Source organism: Takifugu rubripes, unplaced genomic scaffold (genome assembly GCF_901000725.2).
Source record: "Takifugu rubripes unplaced genomic scaffold, fTakRub1.2, whole genome shotgun sequence".
In the NCBI taxonomy this organism is placed as follows: Eukaryota; Metazoa; Chordata; class Actinopteri; order Tetraodontiformes; family Tetraodontidae; genus Takifugu; species Takifugu rubripes.
Genome location: NW_021821571.1, coordinates 32501 through 43187, shown reverse-complemented (window position 1 = coordinate 43187; position 10687 = coordinate 32501). Strand labels below are relative to the sequence as shown.

Genomic DNA, 10687 nt, shown 5'->3' with positions numbered 1-10687 from the left:
TTCAATAACTACTGAAATAAAAGTTCATTTTTCCAACCATTCAATACAGCATATGTTCATCGTTGCAGCATGTCTGATTAATTTAGGGTTCCCAAATTAGAGACTCGTGCATCTGACCATCAAGCTGATTTCTGATCTTGTGTAAAATCAGATTACAATGTTTCTTCCATTTCTTTGCAAAAACACAATGATAATGAGTTCCAGCTATAGATATTAGTGTGCAGTTCACAAGCAAAACCCTAACCCTTTCTGTACATCTAGTAGAGTGCAGAGCTCTTTTTATATCACTTTAAGGTTAAAGCACAATTACAAAGCTTCCTGTCATCCAAAACATTCTCACAATAAGTCATCAAAAGCTAACGCATTATAGACAGCACATAAGTGAAATAAAGAGCAAAGCCATCACATGGGTTCTTTGGCCAGAAGACTGACGTTGTTCATCTTTGAGCTTTTATCACACCGTGGGGCTGGTATTACCCTAAATCATTATTTAGAGTTTTATCTAGGAATAAAATAGATTAGATCACATTAATATATTGGCAATATATTGTTTTGGTTTTTTTTGGAAATAAACAGTTCATCTTCACTAATATGACTAAGTGGTTGTAATAATATTTTTTTTAAAATTAATATTTTGTAACAATTATCATAATGTTGACTTCTTTAACATTGTTGGTACAAATTGCATGCATAATTCTTCCATTTCAATAATGTGTGGTGAAATAAACTCAAAGCACATAACTATAGCATCTGTGTAAATGATATCAGATAATAATTATAATTCTATGTATACCTGAGACTGAATTGTGGAAAGTGTCAAATGTACCCAAAAAAAACATTGAGTGATATAACTACATCTTTCCATAGATAAAGAATCATTAAAATGAATCATTTACGAAAACTCATTTTCTGAAAGTCTTGTCTGGTCCTTTACATGTGAAAACACAATACGTGTAACATTTTTTTGTAAATTTTACAAAATATGTATAGGTAATGTGTATGTATATGTATATGTAATGTATAAATTAATTGATTAGCCTTATGGAAGAAGCTGTGGAAGAGTGTACTGGTGGCTTTATGGAAGTCGGTCAAAGTGGATCAGAGGCGGTAAAACCGAATTATGAGATTTGACTATGGCTTTGAAAGTATCTTTTGGGTGGTAACTGGATTTAGGGAGAAGGCGTGAGTGTCTGTGGGTTTGACGTAAACTTTTGTCTGTACTGTTTTGTGTGGTGCCTGAGTGGTGGCGAAGAAACTATAGCTTGCTAATACGTCAGGATCCAGTGATGGTTTTTTAAGCAACGGCTTAATCACTGCCACCTTGTAGGACCGGGGTCCATAACCTGTCACTAAAGAACCATTGATCTGGTCCAGGATAGAACTGCCTATCAATGGTAAAATATCCTTCAACAGGTGTGTTGGGATGGGATCTAAAGGACACGTGGTGGTCTTGGATTTCTGAATTAGCGATGACGCCTCAGAAAAATATATAGGGCTGAAGGAGCTTAAGGGCTCGTTGGAGAACCTGTATGTTCCCACAGTCAGCACATCTGGTGATGGTCCAGTTGTTGGGATGGCCTGGTTAGCTTTCTCTCTGATAGCTAGAACTTTATCAGTGAAGAAGCTCATGAAGTCTTCACTACTAAGGGAAGAAGGGATACGTGGATCTAAAACACTGTGACTCTTAGTTAATTTGGCCACAGTGCTGAAAAGAAACCTGGGGTTGTTCTTATTTTCCTCAATCAAAGAAGAAAAATAAGCTGTTCTAACCTTGCGAAGGGCCTTTTGTAACTAATAGACAGTCTTTCCAGGCTACATGGTAGCTGTCTGTTTTACAAGAATGCCACTTCCTTTCCAGTCTTCGCACTTTCTGCTTGAGGGTCCTGATATGTGAATTATACCAGGGGGCACACCTCCTCTGATTTACTATTTTCTTTTTCAGGGGGGCAACAGAAATCAAGCGTGATTCTCAGTGAGGTTGCTGCACCTTCAGCAATAGAGTCAACCTCAGCAGGGCTAAGATTATAATGATTGATCCCTGGGGAACACACGGTGGTCCTGGGATCAGCACAGGGATCACTTCCTTAAACTTAGCTACAGCATTATCTGAAAGACATCTGCTATAGTAAGACTTTGTTCTGAGCATAGAAGAATCCTTAATCATAAATGTAAAAGTGATCAAAGAATGGTCTGACAGGAGGGGGTTCTGAGGGAACACTGACACATGTTCTACCTCAACACCATAAGTCAGGACTAGATCTGGGGTGTGGTTAAAGCTATGAGTTGGTTGGTTTATCTGCTGGAGGAAACCAACTGACTCAAGTAATGAAATGAAGCCATTTCTAAAGCTGTCATTTATAACGTCCATAAGGATATTTAAGTCTCCAATGATAATGACTTGTTCTAAGGACCAAGTCAGATAAGAAATCAGAGAACTCAGACAGGAACTCTGAGTGTGGCCCAGCAGGGGGCCGATATACAACTACAAACAGAAGTGGCTTTCTGCCTTAGAAGACAGGAAGTGACTGTGTGGTAGTAAATGTTTTGCATAGCGCACATGCTTGCACACTCAAACGTAATGTTTTTTTTTTAACGTAATATTGGAAAGGTCTAATGTGCATGTGTGTGTGTCTGTGTGTGAGTGAGTGTGAGATTAAGTGAGAGAGTGTGAGATTGAGTGAGTGTGTAAGTGACTGAGTTCAGTAGGCACGTGCGTGCGCACGTAATGTTTTTTAACGTAGTATTTTGAAAGGTCTAATGTGCATGTGTGTGTGTCTGTGTGTGAGAGAGTGTGAGAATGAGTGAGAGAGGGTTGGGGTTAGGGTTAGGGTTAGGGGGTTAGGGTTAGGTTTAGGTTTGGGTTAGGGTTAGGGTTCGGGTTAGGTGAATGACGTATACACTCAAGGACTCTCACTACCCCGACCATCGTCAGCATAGATCTCACGAGAGTCCCAGGCATGGCACTGGCCGACGCATGTTAGTCCCCATTCCACCTCCCACTTGCTAACATGATCCATACCAGAAAGGAGAGGAGGACAGGGTATAAGAGGCAGGATAGGTGTGGGTGTATGTGTGTGTGTGTGTGTATGTGTGTGGGGAGGGTGGGTTGGGTTAGGGGTTGGGTTTTAGGGTTAGGATAGGGTTAGGGTGGGTTAGGGTTAGGGTTAGGGTTAGGTTAGGGTTAGAGGGTTAGGGTTAGGTTAGGGTTTAGGGTTAGGGTTAGGGGTTAGGGTAGGGGAATGTACCCTGCCTCCCATACGAGACAGGGAAAGCACGGTCCTTCCTCCCAACCGACCTCCCATAACCCTGAAATCCTTGTTGTTGACGATGGGCACGCTGGCGACCCCTGCCATAGCGCACCTCCGTCCAACCCGGCTCCATAAATCAAGGTAAATTATTTATTTTAGAAAGTTTTTTGAACTAAAAGTGCTTTCCAAAAATAGGAAAGTTATTTATTTTAGAAAGTTTTTTTTGAAATAAAAGCGCTTTCCAAAAAATAGGAAAGGAAAAAGGTAAGTATTTTAATATTTTTTAAGGGGTAAGTATTTTTTTTCTTTCTTTTTGATTTCCCCCTTTTTCTTAAAAGGTAAGTAAAATAAAATAAAACCAAAATTCAATAAATGTATTAAATAACTAAGGAAGAGTGTGCCAAAAAACGACATTTCGACCCCCTATGGGTCTTCTTCAGGTAGGGCACACTAAATAACCAGAAGCTGGCTCGCTGTATTGGCTGTGGACGATGTGTTCCATACGCTGGTTGAAAAGCAAATGGTCCCTTTTTGCGAACTCGCGTCCCTTATATAGTGCCTGCTGTGGCATCGCTTTTTGTAAAAAACACGATATACGCGATGTTTTTTTCTTTTTCATTTTTTCACCCTGCCATTTTAGGGTTAGGGTTAGGGTTAGGGTTAGAGGGTTAGGGTTAGGGTTTAGGGGTTAGGGTTAGGTTAAAGTAAGGTTAGGCTTTCCGGGGAAAGCAATGCACTGTCCATCAAGGGGGTCCCAGGCAGAGACTCCCACCATCAAAGTTATTCACCACCCTAAGGTGGTGGGGGTTCCAAAAATTAGGCTCTCTGGCCTTAGCTGTGATCAGCTGCGCAACGTTTCGGCCTTTGTTGGCCTTCCTCAGGCTAGCTGATCAAAAAATTGTTATTATGTTAGGGTTAGGGTTAGGGTTAGGGTTAGGGTTGGGTTAGGGTTAGGGTTAGGGTTAGAGGGTTAGGGTTAGGGTTTAGGGTTAGGGTTAGAGGGTTAGGGTTAGGTTGGTTAGGGTTAGAGGGTTAGGGTTAGGGTTAGGGGTTAGGGTTAGAGGGTTAGGGTTAGGTTAGGGTTAGAGGGTTAGGGTTAGGTTAGGTGTAGGGTTAGGGGTTAGGGTGTAGAGGGTAGGGTTAGGTTAGGGTTAGGGTTAGGGGTTAGGGTTAGGGTTAGGGTTAGGTTAGGGTTAGGGTTAGGGTTAGAGGGTTAGGGTTAGGGTTAGGGGTTAGGGTTAGGGTTAGGGTTTAGGGTTAGGGTTAGGGTTTAGGGGGTTAGGGTTAGGTTGGGTTAGGTTAGGGTTAGGGGTTAGGGTTAGGGTTTAGGGTAGGGTTAGGGTTAGGGTTAGGGTTAGGTTAGGGTTAGGGTTAGGGTTAGGGTTAGGGTTAGGGTTATGTAGGGTTAGGGTTTAGGGTTAGGGGGGTTAGGGTTAGGGTTAGGGTAGGGGAATGTACCCTGCCTCCCATACGAGACAGGGAAAGCACGGTCCTTCCTCCCAACCGACCTCCCATAACCCTGAAATCCTTGTTGTTTGACGATGGGCACGCTGGCGACCCCTGCCATAGCGCACCTCCGTCCAACCCGGCTCCATAAATCAAGGTAAGTTATTTATTTTAGAAAGTTTTTTGAACTAAAAGTGCTTTCCAAAAAATAGGAAAGTTATTTATTTTAGAAAGTTTTTTGAAATAAAAGCGCTTTCCAAAAAATAGGAAAGGAAAAAGGTAAGTATTTAATGGTTTTTTTTTGTTTATTTTGTTTTTTTTTATTTTTTTTAAGGGTAAGTATTTTTTTCTTTTTTCTTTTAATTTCTCCCTTTTCTTAAAAGGTAAGTAAAATAAAACCAAAAATCAATAAATGTATTAATAACTAAGGAAGAGTGTGCCAAAAAACGACGTTTCGACCCCCTATGGGTCTTCTTCAGGTAGGGCACACTAAATAACCAAAAGCTGGCTCGCTGTATTGGCTGTGGACGATGTGTTCCATACGCTGGTTGAAAAGCAAATGGTCCCTTTTTGCGAACTCGCGTCCCTTATATAGTGCCTGCTGTGGCATCGCTTTTTTTAAAAAAACACTATATACGCGATGTTTTTTCTTTTTTTCATTTTTTCACCCTACCATTTTAACCCCCTAAATGCCAAATTAAATTAGTTTGATATCAGATGTAATATTTAATCTTTGGGTTAGGATTTAGGGTTAGGGTAGGATTAGGGGTTAGGTTAGGGTTAGGGTTAGGGGTTAGGGTTAGGGTTGGGGTTAGGGGTTGGGGTTAGGGTTAGGGCTTGGGGTTAGGGTTAGGGGTTTGGGGTTAGGGGTTGGGGTTAGGGGTTGGGGTTAGGGTTAGGGGTTAGGGTTAGGGGTTAGGGTTGGGGTTAGGGTTAGGGTAGGGGTTGGGGTTAGGGTTGGGGTTAGGGGTTGGGGTTAGGGTTAGGGTTAGGGGTTGGGGTTAGGGTTAGGGTTAGGGGTTAGGGTTAGGGTTAGGGTTAGGGTTAGGTTAGGGGTAGGGTTAGGGTTAGGGTTAGGGTTAGAGGTTAGGGTTAGGGTTAGGGTTAGGGTTAGGGTTAGGGTAGGGTTAGGGTTAGGGTTAGGGTTAGGGTTAGGGTTGGGTTAGGGTTAGGGTTAGGGTTAGGGTTAGGGTTAGGGTTAGAGGGTTAGGGTTAGGGTTACGGTTAGGGTTAGGGTTAGAGGGTTAGGGTTAGGGGTTAGGGTTAGGGGTTAGGGTTAGGGTTAGGGTTAGAGGGTTAGGGTTAGGGTTAGGGTTAGGGTTAGGGTTAGAGGGTTAGGGTTAGGGTTAGGGTTAGGGTTAGGGTTAGGTTAGGGTTAGGGTTAGGGTTAGAGGGTTAGGGTTAGGGTTAGGGTTAGGTTAGGGTTAGAGGGTTAGGTTAGGTTAGGGTTTAGGGTGTAGGGGGACTAGAGGTTAGGGTAGGTTAGTGTTAGGGTTAGGGTTAGTTAGGGTGTAGGGTTAGGGTAGGGTTAGGGTTATAGGGGTTGAGGTTAGGGTAGAGGGTTAGGGTAGGTGTTAGGGTTAGGGGTTAGGTTCGGTTAGGGTTTAGGGTTAGGGTTAGGGTTAGAGGTTAGAGGTTAGGGTTAGGGTTAGGGGTGTAGGGTTTGGTAGGGGTTAGGGTTGAGGGTTAGGGTTGATGCGGGTTAGGGATTAGGGTTAGGGTGGGTTATGGGTTAGAGGGTTAGGGTTAGTGGTTTAGAGGGTTAGGGTTAGGGTTAGGGTAGTGTAGGGTTAGGGGTTAAGGGTGTAGAGTTGGTTAGGGTTAGGGGTTAGGGTTAGGGGTTAGGGTTAGGTTTTTGAGGTTAGGAACTCCGGCGCCGCGAAGCGGCGTCAGAGTTCCGTGCACGGGCCATCACTTATGTCAGGCCAGGATCGGCTCATTTTTAGGTTCAAGGCCCCCCGGAATTTGTGTGCCCAAGTTTAGGATCCAGCGCCGTTCAGCCCGGATCCGCTGGACCGTGGACCACATGGGGTCATGTTCAATGACCGTGGCTTGAAGCGACGGCCATCCGTGGTTTAGAAAATGATTCACTAGCGGGGTGTGGGTTTCCTTTTTTCTAAGTATGTTATATCTATGTTGGGTAAACCGCAGGAGGAGGGTGTTTTTGGTCTCCCCAACATACTGAATGCCACACACCCCGCAAGTGATCAGGTAAACACAATTTCTTGTGTGGGGACTCCCATGGGTTTCCCCCTTAAAACATCTTTGTGTACCTGGCTCCGTATCCACACTCTGTGTTTGTAGAATTCACCGCGGCTTCGGGACGCTGCCGTCGGAAGAGGCCTTATTTTGGCCTTGACCAGCAGGTCCCGTAAGTTTTTGTTTTTTCTATATGCCGCGATGATTCTGCAGTCCGAGAAGGTGGAGTGGTTGCTCAGGATTTTAAAAAAATTGTTTTTGATGTTTTTCACCAATAGGGTGGCCGGAAAGGAATATGTCGCCACCAGGGGAACTACAGAGGACACGTGGACCGGCTTTGTCTCGAGGAACTCTCTGAGAGCCTGTCTCCTGAAGGATCTCGAGTATCCTCTGGTGGAGAGAGCCCGGAACAGTGTCCTGGTGGCCTCCAAGAAATCTCCCCGGTGCATACATATCCTGTGGAATCTCAATAGTTGAGATTTTAGCAGGCCTTTAAAATGTGTTTAGGGTGGAAACTGCTCCTGTGCAGTAGTGCATGGGAGTCAGTTTCCTTAAAGAACACCTTTATATCAAGGTTGTTCGTGGCGTTAAATTTCTCCCCTTTAAATGTGGTTGTGTCCAGGAAGTCCACCGACACACTGTTTATGGTGGACTTAAGTGTGATGGATGGATTGTGCCGGTTGAGTGAATTGAGGAATTCCCCAAACTCCTCCTGTGTGTGGTGCCAAACACCCCAAATGTCATCCAGGTACCTAAAATAATATAAGGGCTTTTTTCCACAAGCCGCCAACGCTGATGTCTCCCACTCAGCCATAAAAATGTTGGCGTAGGCTGGTGCAAATTTTTTGCCCATTGCCGTTCCCTTAATTTGTAGATAAAATTTGTTATCAAATTGAAAATCGTTTCGTCTCAAATTAATATCAAGGAGTTGGAGAAGCTCCTTTTCCGGTCGTTTTTTATTTGGGAATTTAGAAAAAATGTTTTTCACCGCCTGGATGCCTTCATTTATGTCAATATTTGTGTACAGGCTGTCAATGTCCAGGGTGAATAAAAATGAATTGGAGGGAACGTGCAATTTGGAGACTTTTTGGATGAAGTCGTAAGTATCCTGAATGTATGAGGGGTGTCTGCATGAGAGGGGATTTAAGAAGTAATCAATGTACTCCGCCGTGTGGTAAGTTTCACTGTCACAATCACTCACAATAGGGCGGCCCGGAGGAATGATGTGCGGCCTGCTCCACTTGGCCGGATCCTTATGGATTTTAGGGAGCAGATAAAAAAGTCTGGCCCTGGGTTGTGGATTCCCCATCAGGTATTTATGTTGTTTCTTGTTTATAAATTTTTTCTCTAATAATTTGTTGATAATCTGCTCCACCAATTTAGCTGTTTCCAGATAGATAGGTTTGTCCAATTGTTTGTAATAATTCAAATCTTCTAATTGTCTCCTGCCTTCCCACAGGTATTGTTCCCTGTCCATAATCACCACTGCGCTGCCCTTATCCGCCGGCTTTATAATAATATTGCTATTTTGTCTCAGCTCCTGCAGGGCTGTGGCCTCCTCATGGCTAAGGTTAGGCATCACCCTGCAGGGTCGGAATTTATGGTCAAAATATTGTTTGTCCGCTGTGATCAGCGTCTGGACTTCCGGGGGCAGTGCGTCCATGGACGGAGTCCAAGTGGACCTGGGAGTGAACGGTGGGGGCTCAGAATCACCATCCATCCCGCTATTTTGAAAATGGGATGCCAATTTAAGTCTCCTGTGGTATTGCTGCAGGTCCCATCTAGCCTGCTCCAGGAGATCCTTATTTGTCCCTTGTGTTGGGATAAATGTGAGTCCCCTATTTAATAATTTGAATTGTGGTTTTGTTAATTTAAATTTCTTAGCCAAAACAATGACGTTTTTAGACCCCTCCTGAAGAGGCAGGCTTATGGGGTCAGGCAGTTTACATGGTCCAACCAATGCTGGAGCATGTTTCTGGCTGTGGCCCTCGTCCAATGGACATGGTCATTGAGCGTTGAGAAGAGATGGGAAGGTAAAAGAGGGATGAAGAGACAGTTTTTCCTAATTTGCGAATTTAGAAATTTAAGGTTCCTTTGTTCTTTTACAGGGAGGAGACTGGAAAAGTTAACCAGCGGCACCCAGATCCCCGCGCTGGGAAAGCGCTCATCTGCCGTTTCGACCGCCGCTCTCATTTGGGCAGACAAGGTGAGTCTTTCCTTCTGAGAGCGATTGTTAAGGCCAAAGGCCAAGATGACATGCTCCACCTCTGTGTAGACTGTGGCCTTTTTTATGATCTCCTCTGCGTGTCTGAGGTTTGCTCCTGGATAACTCTCCACCTGCAGTTGGTCATTTGTGAATGGGGGGAATCTGCTCAGGTTGGAATCCCCCAGAATGAGCCACTTTTTAGTGACACTCAGACCCCAATCCTGCATTTTGTTATTTGTGTGGATGTGTCTGGTGGCTCTGCGTGTCTCCGGTTCAGGTGAGTAAGGTTGTTGGGGGGTTTTTTGTGCAGCCATTCTGAGCTGACTTTGCACCGCTGACCTGAGTCTCCTGGCCATCTGTCCAGTACCCTCCACTGGTGAGGGCAAAGGGACCAATTCCTGCTCGCTCAGGTCAATGAGCAGGTCCGTTTCTATCGGAGCATCCAAGATGGAGTCCGTCTCCACCACGCAGCAGGGGTTTAGCTTAGGGGAGGAGGTTACCGTAGTAGGTAGGTGGGCTGAACGGGGGGTTCTCTGTGGCTGTGGTGGGTTATTTTGGGCTGGGATGTCTAAGAGATTTTCCTCTCTTATAGGTGACCATCCTCCTGATTCCTCCGTTTCCGTGGCCACTGACACCTTTTGAATGGACCTGGGTGGAGCAGGTGATGTGGGAGCCAATTCCAATTGTTTTGGTGGTTGATGCACCTCAACTGTAACTGTATGTTTGTCCACTGGTGTTGTTTCAGTGACATTGGCCATCTGTAAAGCAGGTGGATCTGCAGCAGGAGGAGGAGGGGAGGAGAGAGAGGGTGACGGCGGCGCAGGACCGATTGTCCCCTCACCTCCCATTCTGGCAACGATGTGTGCCTGTGCCTGCTCCAGAGTCTCCCCATGGAGCCGTTTGCCCAGGTTCCGTTTTGCCCAAATGGAGGCAATCTGGAAAGGTCCCTCCCATCCCTGGAGTGACAACTGGGTGAGCGCCCCCAGCTCCAACTCCAGTTCATACATGTAATGATCCCGGAGGATCATCATGGTGGTTGCCTCCCAGTTCCTGGCATTCCCCTCTAATAAAAGACTTGTTCTCTGATTAGGGTTTGCAGGTTTTATTGTGTTTGCCAGGTTTATGGACAGTTTTCTGATGGTGGGAGGGGACTGTTCAGCCAAAGTGATTTTAAGATGATGGGTAATTTTAATTATTTTAAACATGGTTCGAATTTTAAGACCAAAATCTGGGTCATCAGATTTAGGCTTATTTTTGTTAATGGTTGTCCGATTAATTGTGTTTTGTCGCATTGCAGCGTTCCCCCTGTTATATGAACGCGCGTTGCGATTTTTATGGTAATTGTGCGGGGCCGAGTAACGTCCCCGCGGTTCAAAAAATTGCGGCTGGAAGCCTCGCTTCTGGAAGCGTTGTTGCGGGGCATAGTCATCCCGTCTGCTACTCATCCTCGTAACCGAGGCGTAGCTGCGATGTTCCCGGCTCCGGTACGGTCCCCCGTCACGTCCGTTGCGGTGTTCTGCATCCGGAGCACGGTTCCTGCCATCATGGCGGGGCCAGACATGACGGCTGGGATTCGGAGGCTCGGGGC

The 10687-nt window shown here is 45.1% G+C and overlaps 1 long non-coding RNA gene across 4 annotated transcripts; it reads left to right on the top strand.

The window, feature by feature from the left end:
* The first annotated feature begins 6652 nt into the window (after window positions 1-6652).
* LOC105418918 (uncharacterized) lies at window positions 6653-10185 on the top strand. 4 transcript variants are annotated; one of them, XR_003887113.1, is made up of 14 exons: window positions 6653-6905; window positions 6999-7065; window positions 7172-7336; window positions 7516-7641; window positions 7921-7992; window positions 8100-8205; window positions 8431-8588; window positions 8668-8722; window positions 8799-8926; window positions 9002-9099; window positions 9237-9376; window positions 9464-9607; window positions 9692-9760; window positions 9845-10185. It is a non-coding gene; the product is annotated as an uncharacterized lncRNA (long non-coding RNA). The 4 variants fall into 4 exon arrangements; XR_003887115.1 differs by having other exon boundaries at window positions 9207-9376; XR_003887114.1 differs by having other exon boundaries at window positions 9169-9376.
* Window positions 10186-10687: the final 502 nt, after the last annotated feature.